This window comes from Athene cunicularia, assembly GCF_003259725.1.
Source record: "Athene cunicularia isolate RWA chromosome Z unlocalized genomic scaffold, athCun1 chrZ_part2, whole genome shotgun sequence".
Taxonomy (NCBI): Eukaryota; Metazoa; Chordata; class Aves; order Strigiformes; family Strigidae; genus Athene; species Athene cunicularia.
In genome coordinates this window covers 6901907-6911995 of record NW_020799143.1, presented here as the reverse complement: position 1 = coordinate 6911995, position 10089 = coordinate 6901907, and positions in this window count along the sequence as shown.

Below are 10089 nucleotides of genomic sequence, written 5' to 3'. Positions count from 1 at the left end.
CTTGTTGTAGCAATGAAACCATATTACCATGCAGTTCAGCATAGGTAGCTTGGTTTTGCAGTCCTGGTTTTGCAGTGCCAGCTGAACTCTCTGTTGACTTTAATATATCTGACTAGGTCAGCACTGTATTTTAAAACTAACCTTGACGTTGAGTTTACAGCCAGATTTACTTGCTATCTATGCTGTGTCCCTGAGATAGTGTTCCTTGCACTGGCCCTGTAGTAATTTTGCTGATACTGCCACGGGGAAGACTTTGTAGGTATGGACTTTGCACTTGAGTTGTGCCAGCTGCAGAGTGGACTTGCCTCAGCACCACGTACTTTGTTACAGCCATTTCCATTTGCAGGAACATTGTATTAACATCACACAAAATTCTTTCTAAGAGATGCCTGTATTTTTGCTGCAGTTACCTATAATGCTAATCTGTGTATGGAGCAGTGGAGTCTTTGAGCATTCTGGATGTCAAACTAACCCTGAGATCAGACAACCCAAGCATCGCCAATATGTGGCTAATTAGGTGACATCTGTGTTGATGCTGTATGTTCAAATGACAGGTTTTTGCAGCAGTATGGATGGAAATAGGTGTGACTGGCAAAAAGCTCCTGGAATTTCCTGGAAGAATAAAGCACTCAACCTGGTCAGGTTTGCTTTCTTGCAAGGTTTATCAGTTAATACTGACAATGTTTTTAGCTTTACTTCTAATGTCATTTGTCCATTTTACCTTTTTTATCTAGAAATATGAGACTGTTTTATTTCTTTATTTTTAAGATTGCCCACTACAAAATGGTGCCTCAAAGTAAAAAGTGCATTATTGGAACAAATTTCTGTCCACCATTTGATTTTGCAGCTTGATAGGTGTTTTAAAGCTCTGCTGTTAATAGTCACTTCAAAATCATATCCTAAATTCTTTTCATGTATTACAGTAGTTGGAAAAGGATAGTAAAATATTATGAGAGTAATGATATTGATAAAATATATAAATTAAAAAAAAATGTAAAAAAATAAAGAGCTTACTCACTGAACGAATATGATTGTTTTCACTGCGATATGTGAAAGTAAAATGTCTTAGATCCTTCTCTGGATGGGGTAGCCCTCACATTTCTACCTATATGGATAATTACATCCTTTTGTATTACTGACATTAAATGTGGTATGGTAATTCTCTTAAAGCACATTCTTAATATGTCTATCTTTAACCTTTGTCTGAGTCACAAAGTAAAACAGACAAAGATGTCAGCATTTAGCAATTATTTCTTCAAGTATTGCCACCATGTCTTTTCAGGGCACAGAATTACTTGGAATTACACCAGCTGTTGGTCCAAAATTTCCATTGTTTCCTTTCGAGACAGATTTATGATTTTTTTTTTTTTTAATGTTAATGTAAATGTACAAACAATGCTTTGGCAGTCAGACAGAACCTCATCAAAAGAGAGGGCTTTTTTCATCCCCTGGCTTCAAGCTGGCTAATGACAATGGTAGAGATCTGAAGTCATACCTGGTAGAATCCATTTTGTTGACTGAAGGTTGATGAACTTGAAAACTTACAGCAATTCCTTTATGAAATAATTGATCTGCATCTATTGAAGTCACTCTTCCATCACCTTTATATGCATTACGTTTTGTGGGTTATTTAAAGTTTCTACTTAATTTTTCCTTTGAATTGATAATGTTTTTTCACATGGGACACCAGTTGCCATAGTGAAAATAGTTTTGAGTGTTGCTGTACTGTGCTTTTTGGTGAACCCACAGTTTATTTTTACATCTTTGGTGACTTGCACGTTTTGGATCAAATAAGCATTAGTCACAAGCTATGTTTGAAAGAATTCTCTATGCAAGTCCTTCTTTGGACTGTGTAGTTTCTCCGCAGTTCACCAGAACTCTTCCAGTTCCTGTAATCCTGTCATATATTCAGAGGTCACTTCATTTGTTTTTTGTTTATAAAGCAGAATTTTTTTGTAAACAGTTTTGCTTGGGGGCTCCATAGACTTTCCACAATCTCAGCAAACCTTTTACACTCATACTTGGAAGAGTTTGTACACCACCCAGCAGGCAATATCACCTCATGTAGTCACATGTCTAAAGTGGCATCTTTTTCTCGTCATTCATGCTGTTGGCAGTTATGGACCTTTCCAGTTTGTCTAATTGATTGGAGTAGGGAGCTTTCCAAAGTCTGAACATTTTTTCTCCTGCAAATGAGTTGTTTATTCATGAGTCAGTGACTGCCAGTTGACTCAGCTTGACATCTCTGCTGTTACACTCTGATTCTCTGACTTCATGCTTTGCCATCCAGTCTCTGTCCCCAGCTATCATGGCTTTTGTTTTTTTGCACAATAACTGTAATAAATGTATAAATATGTTTTGATATTACTAATATGTATTATAATCTTATGTAATATCTTATTACTTGATGTTATATATATATATATATATGCTGATTGTAGCTATAGTAGAATGGGCAAGATTTTCTCAGCAGTCGTTTGTGTGGAGTGTGTGAGCCATGAGCATGTGGAAGTTCACCTGTGACTCTCAGGGGTGCTAAAGCATCACCCTTGGAAGAAGGTCTTCCCCTGTCAAGAGGAAGGATTGCAGAGATAGCAGGTCACATTTAGGGGTGGAAGAGTTATGGTGAGATGCCTGGTTCCTTGCAGAAGGACTGGCCTCTCCCCATCAGTACACTGTGAAAGCCTTTTCCATACTGGAAGATGTACATTGGTGATCAAGGACTTTTGGTAGAATGTGACACTTCCACAAATGGAGTACTTCAATTTTTGAACTGTACTGGTTTGTTCCTTTTGTAACTCATGCACATGGAATCACAAACGCTATTCATTTTCTCAGACAATCACTATTTTATTATGTTAGACCTTTGATTCTAATTGTAAACTATATGACCTTTTTGTAATAGCTAAAGCAGTAGTTTTCATTTACTGATAAAAAAGGAAAACATTTGATTCATTTCAACAGGACAATGAAACACTTCTTCAGCTATGAAAGGTGAGCTGAAATCATCCCTGTTGTCTCATTCTGAGAATGGAACTGAGCTTGCAGTAAATGCCCTTTTTCTCTCCAGTTTTACATAGTTCTACTTAGTCAGCTCCTTGAAAACAAATTCAGCCAATGACAATATTCAAATTAAAAGAACCCTCAAGGAATAGTAGCTAACATTATTATTCATAATGCACCTGTCTATGGGTGCAAAACCCTCTGAGCTGTCTGTTTCAGGATCCAAGAAATAACTGAACATGCTCTGTACAAGTGGGCTATTCCACCACAAAAATATTGCCTGGGACCTGGGAGTGGCGACAAGCCAGCCAGAGGCAATGCTCTCACCATCATACACACAGTCATGCAGCAGTCAGACCAGAAAAGAAGAGCACTTCAGGAACAGCCAAGTCTCTAGCAGATTCAAGGCCAAGCCAGGAAGGTTGGGACAGCAGGTCAGGGTTAGGATTAGCAAATTACCTTTCTGGGCTCAGTGACACCCATAACATAGCTGAAGGGCCTGCAGTTAGAAGCAGCTCACTGGCAAAGGTGGGAAGGGCCCTGTTGAAGTACCTCACAGTTCTTCCCCTGCAGCCTAGGGCAAGCCCCATCAGCTGCCAGGCAGCTTGTGGACCCCTGACAGGGCAGCTTGCAGAGCCAGTTGGTGCATGCAGGGTTTTGACAATAGATCTGTAATGCTATAGCACCAAGTATGAAGCCTAGCTTTGGCAGGTATATCATCAGCTGAACAAGTTGGTCTTTATCCTTTAAAAATACAAATAGATTATTTAGAACTAAACTCCGTAGTGTTAATTTAGATATGACCAAATTCTTTCACTCTCTGCTCCTTCTCCATGTGAATAGCTACCCGAACCAACAAGGTGCTTCTATCACATTTTGCCTTTGCATTTTCTTTTGACACACTTTCCCCTTTGGCATGCTTTCTGACCTACATTGGAAAGTATAGTTCCACTCTTGTGAAGTGTATCATCAAATTATAACACAGGAAATTATTAGAGATTTTTAAAGAGGAGAGAAGTATCTTCTGTCTGCTCTTTCACTGTCAGCATTCAACTCCATTATATCTATTTTAATACCAATCACCCCAGTCCTTAGTTCCCCAGTTCAAATTTTTTTTTGAGGATGTAATTTACTAACTCGAGCTCTTTCAAAAGCTTTCTAACTCTAACTTGATTACTATCATTTGGAACATCTCCCTGACAAACTTCTGCATTAGCAGCTACAGAATGAAATGTGGGGTTTTGTTCCTCAGGACATTCATAGGTTTAATTCCAGGAATCCTTAATCCATGAGTGATTTTGCATAAACCAAAGAATTTTTCCTTGCCTCCTATTTCCTTTTTTTTTTTTTTTTTTTTTTTTTAATGGAGTAACAGAACATAGGAGAAAGAAGAGGTCCAGAGCACAGATATTTTTAGCTAGAATCTATTGTCAGTATCTCTGGGAGACCAAAATGAATAGCCTCATTGTCACTCCAGGTCTGACGACACCTGCACAATTAATAGATTATATTCGTAACAGCAAGGCTGAGTGACATTTGACTCATTTTGCAAATAAATACATAAATACATAGTGTCTGAGACATTTTAAAAGTTTCTTGAGTCAGGCTTTAGTGCTGTAGCATCCAAAGAAAAGAAAAATATTAAAAAAAGCTGGAGCAAGTAAAAAAGTTGCTTTTTCTTTTCCTTAAAGTTCTTTGTCTTTTCAGGTATTTCTACCACTAAGAGTAGGGTTTGTGGGACTATTTATTCAATGATGGGCTGTGAAATGAGTAGTTGTTGAAAGCTAGGGCTAAAAGATCAGTAATTTGAATAGGGTTTTATTAATAAGGAATGAGGCAATGGAACATGCAGGGCCAAAATTATTCCCTGTGTGTTTTCAGTGGGTTAAGCTTAATGGCATTGGCAGTGTTACTAAGAGTTTCAATAGCTGAAATCCTTTCCCTTTTTTGTAATAATCCTTGAGGGTTACTTCGAAGTGAACGACCATATGCATTATTTGGGTTTTAGAAAAGGAAGCGGAAAGCAGAACTCCAGTGCCAACTGCAGGATTACAGCTTTGAGCTGTCCATGTTGCTAGGCACAATCTTCTGTAAGAATTTACAGTGAGAGAAGCTCCGTGATGACCAGCAGCTGCCTGGTGTGTGAATTAGCAGTTGTAATGCAAATTCTAATTATTCAGAAAAACTTGTAGTAAGGTTAAAATATACCGCAGCTTTGGAAATTGGACATAAATTTTTTTAGTAACTGCTTCTGGGTGACTCCAGTCTTAATGTCACAGCAAATATAAAATTCTCTTTCAGTTCTAGAAACATGTAGAACTATTTTTTCAACTGAATGACATCAAAATGAGTCATACATTTGTGTTTTAATATTTTATCAAATGTAGCAGGCTCCATGCTATCTAGTTTATTGCTTTAGTTGATTTCACTGTACAGATTCAAGTTCTTGCTGGCTCCTGTACTGAGGATATTTAACAGTTTTATTTATTAAACAGAGACAGGATGGCAGTCACACAGAAAACAATGATTGCCGTTTATCTTCTGCAGATCCCTGAATATACAGGTTCTGACTGTAGTTGTGGAAATTGCCAACAGAACAAGTACAGTGCAGCTAACATGAGTGTATTTGTCATCTACTGCCTGGCTGTGTAAATAAAGATTAATCTGAAAAACCTACTGGTAATGTATTGATGGTCCTCATTCTGTCCTGGAAACTGTTTTTCTCCACAGTTTTCAGAAGCTGGTCTTTGTCTACCAAAGCTAGGCAGAGATTATCTTAACTAGATGACGTGTCTAAGAACAATACTTGTACTGTGTATCATATAGAGGACTTCAAGAAAAATACAGGCTATAGAATGAACATTTTAGTTAGGGAGGGCTTCTTTTTGTTTAATGTTATGACCTAGCTGAACAGAGAGTGATGACAATATCTGACAATGTTTTTCTTTCTTGTATGCCACATTTCTCTAAAGAAATTTAGTTTTAATATAGCACAAGAGGAAGCCAAAAAATTTTTGGTTCTAAAACAGTGTCAAAAAAAGTAGATTTTATCCAAAACCAGACAATTTGTTTTGATATACAGTTATTTGTCTAGTAAAATTCATTATTCATCTGCTTTTGCTAGGTATTTGTGCATCTTTGTTAACTATATGTGGCCAAAACATACTCACCAGTTTCCAGATCAGACCAGCTCATTTCATTTAGTTTACACGAAAGATATTTGTGATTGTAAACTCTGACATTGACACTATTTATGTTAAAAATAATTAATGATGGTTATATACAGGTTTAAAAATGAAAGTATTCCTGGGCATTAAGATAATATTTTCTGATTAGAGTTACTCAACCTAAACAAATAGAAATATAAAAAGCAAAATGTGCTTATACGGGATGATGGATGGCAGAGAAGCTAACTGATGACTCTGTGAGTAATCACAACTAAAGTGTTACTCATGTTCGAAGAAAAATATGTTGTAGTGATTAGCACAATTTCCATTCAATTTTATTTTGATTCTTCCTTTCTCATGCATTCTTTTCTCCTTGGTAACACACAAAAAATATACTTGCTTTCTTATTTTTTAAAAAAATCAGTAATTGTAAGTTGGGAACAGAACATACTAATACTGAAACTGGTCATGTTACATAGGAATTCTGTTGGAGCCAATAATGAGTACTGACTTTAGTAATCCAGACATATTTTTATGTTAGATATGTGAAAATGAACTCATGGGGTTTTAAAAAAAGTTAGATTACTTTAGTACATGGCCTCACTGAAAGCACAGAAATTAAACATGGAGACTTTACCAGGTAGCTGCCTTTGAAAATCTGGTGAATGACTTGAATTTTTATCCAAATGAAGAACATAACCACAGTAATTTTAAAAAATTCTATTGAATGCCAATATAATTAAATAAAATATGGGTAGATATGAGATCATTAAATATTTGCCTAGCTACCCAGTATTTCCAAAGTCATTGCTATTAGGCACCTTGTGGTACTTCTTTAACACACCTGTCTTCTATTATATGCTAATAGTTTTCTCCAAGTTGCCTGTATTTAATAATAAAGACTTGTTCTATACTATTGCCTTATTGCTTTTTTTTTTTTTTTTCCCCACTGGACATGCTTTTCTACACAGCTTTTCCAGCTCAGGCAGACACAGCTGTGCTATACCAGTCCTAGCTCATGAGCAGATTGTGAAGATCAATTCATTTGTGCCCAACCGTACTCTCCATGTATGAAAGGATTCATTTTTACTGGTATTGTAAAAGCACGAATTTGAACATACATCTTCAGAGAGGAATGCCTGAGCAGTAGCTCATTCTACCAGCTTCTTTTCCTAAAGGATGTAGGAACAGGATGCTACGCATACACATTTGTGTTAGTAAATAGGAGCCTTCTCAGATCTATATCTCAGTTATATTTCAATAAGGCTTCTCAGTAAGTTAAAAATATTCATAGACAGCAAAACTGACATGAACATCAAAATCATCTTCTGACATTTAACTTTTTTATTACAGAAAACTACCAGCTACTGTCTTTGGTGGATGCATAAAAAGCTAATGATGTCATTCATTCAAATGTCAAAGTAGAGCTTTAAAACTAAAAGGTATTTATGTCCATCAGCTTCTAAAAACCAGCATGCAGGAACTGTAGATTGCTTTCCACTTCCCTAACCTTACAATTAAATTCAATAGTTCTAGAGCATAACTCTATTGTGGTTCTAATTAAACAAACACCATATGTGTAGCTAAAAAACCTCTTAAATATCTCCATTAACTGCATTTCATGGTGCAAACTTTTGGTAGCTTTCCTACATTTGTAAAATAAATTTGTTAAAGAAACTGCAAATTGGCTATAAACACCGTGTTTCCCAAATTAGCCACTACAATTTAGGGAAGCTGGATGTGATTAAGCCAATCAGATAAAGTGGATTTTTTGCCAGTCTAGGTGCTCTTTTTATAAGAATTATTCCTGTATATGGTAGCTCACATAATGCCAAACCCTCCTCTTCTAATGCAGGACTATAATAATGGGAACTATGCAAACCTCACAGTGCCAGAAACAGCTCCAGATGGAAATAGGTCAGTGTATCTCCTGCTGCAAAGCAGCAATGAAGACTGCTTTGTTATATTGCAAAAGCAATTTCTGAGTGATTTGAACTGTGTCTGATGCAGTCTTTGGAGAAACTGAATGAAGACTATTTTGGTAAAAGATTCTGACTGTGAAGAACTTTTAGATTTCTTAGTGATACAGGAATTTAATTTCTGGTATTGACTTAGTTCATTTAAAACTAGTATTGCCATCTCCATCATATAATCTGTCTAATTAATGGTATAATATGTAAGGTATTATGTCTTGAATACCAGGACACAACCTGATGGTCTTCTGATGTACCCTTATGGCAAAACTGTCAGGCAGTGTTGTCAGTTATTGACAGTACTTCTAATAATATACATCACACTAAATTTATTCCTGAAGTTACTACTATTTGTATGCAACTTTCTTTGGCTCTCTACTGAATCTCTGCATCTAATTTTACTGTAAAAAGCATTTTCCAATATAGCACATTTTAATCAGAGGGACATTATTTGCTTGAAATTAGTTTTGACTTAATAAGTTTCATAAATATTGGTACATGCCTTATAATTTTGCTGTATGTGAGAATGTACACTGGATTACTAGCTTAATTGTTAGCTGAAGACATGCTACTGAAAATGAATCATTGTTTTTTCCATTTTTTTTTTTGAAGTAGAGGGTCTTTTCTGTCTTTCTGCCCATATTCACCCAGTATTTTTTCATTTTAAAAATGCAAACAAGACTGCTCCTGCCTTTGTCTCTTTTTTCTTCCATAAAAAAAATATGCAAAACTAACAGTAGAAGATATTTTCTGAATGTTATCTGCAGAGAATTTGTAGGTCAATTGAAATGCATTCTTTATGGTTGCTGTTACAGGTATGGGAATGCTAGTGAGGGTGTGGGAGACAGTTTAGATGCTTCACCTCTTGAAAAGCTGTATCTACGTGACTTGGGTGAGGAGGATAAAATTCAGGTGATGATCTGCCTAGGAGCTCTGTGGGGTTTTTTTACTGTTTCCTGGAGATCCTGAGAAAGCTTTATGAAAATTAATCCAGACTATAACTGTATTAACTGTTCCAGATTCACTAGGACAAGGGAGTGGATATGTTTACCCTTACAGAATTTTACTTTTCCTAAATGACAATTCCAATCTCATTTTTTTTAAATAAACATTTCTTTCATCATTGACCATCCCCAGTTGCAGAGGGAAGCCTCAAGATATATATACTAAATCTCAAAAATAATTACCTTTATATTAATCTCTCCCTCTTTAATATGTGAGGTTAGTGATACAGCTTTCTATCCACAACCCAACCACTCAGCTGCTTCTTCACGCCCACTATATATGAAATAAAGCTTCCCAGGCAAATACTGGGGCATAATTTTGCAGTGACACTCAAGCCATTCCACATATAGATCTGGGTATGAGGATGGTAAGCAAACAGGTTGGTCCAAATATTTTCTCACTCTGAAAGGCAGGCCCTTCCAGGTGTTTGACATGAACATCATTATGATTTAGTCTAACTTCAGTGCCAGTTCAACAGTTTGCATACTCATAGGAAGTGTGACATTTTGCTGCAGTATGCTTCAGTGTATCTGCTGGCACCTAACCTACTGGCTAAAAGAAATCAAACTACTGGATTGAAAATAAAATACTGTCATCTTAGGAAATACAGAGCCTGTGGTGCTGTAGATTTTCCTGTTATTATTTTCTTGATGTCATAAGCATCCTGTCTCTTGAGATGGTGCATGGGACAGGACTCTCTTACAAGCCTTTGAAAAAAGGCAGATTGCCTGTTGGAGAAAGGCTTGCAGAGAGCAAGGCCATGGGTCTCTGCAGGAGCTGATTGCAGCCATCTGAGGTAAACAAAGGAAAAAAACCAGGGTACAGTTATGCTAACAAAGGACTGTTATGTTAACAAACAGAGAAACTGAGGTACATTATGGCCTTGTGTATGATAAAGGAACAGCCTTGGGAAAGAAAGCAGGCCAGAAGGAAGGTGGTGT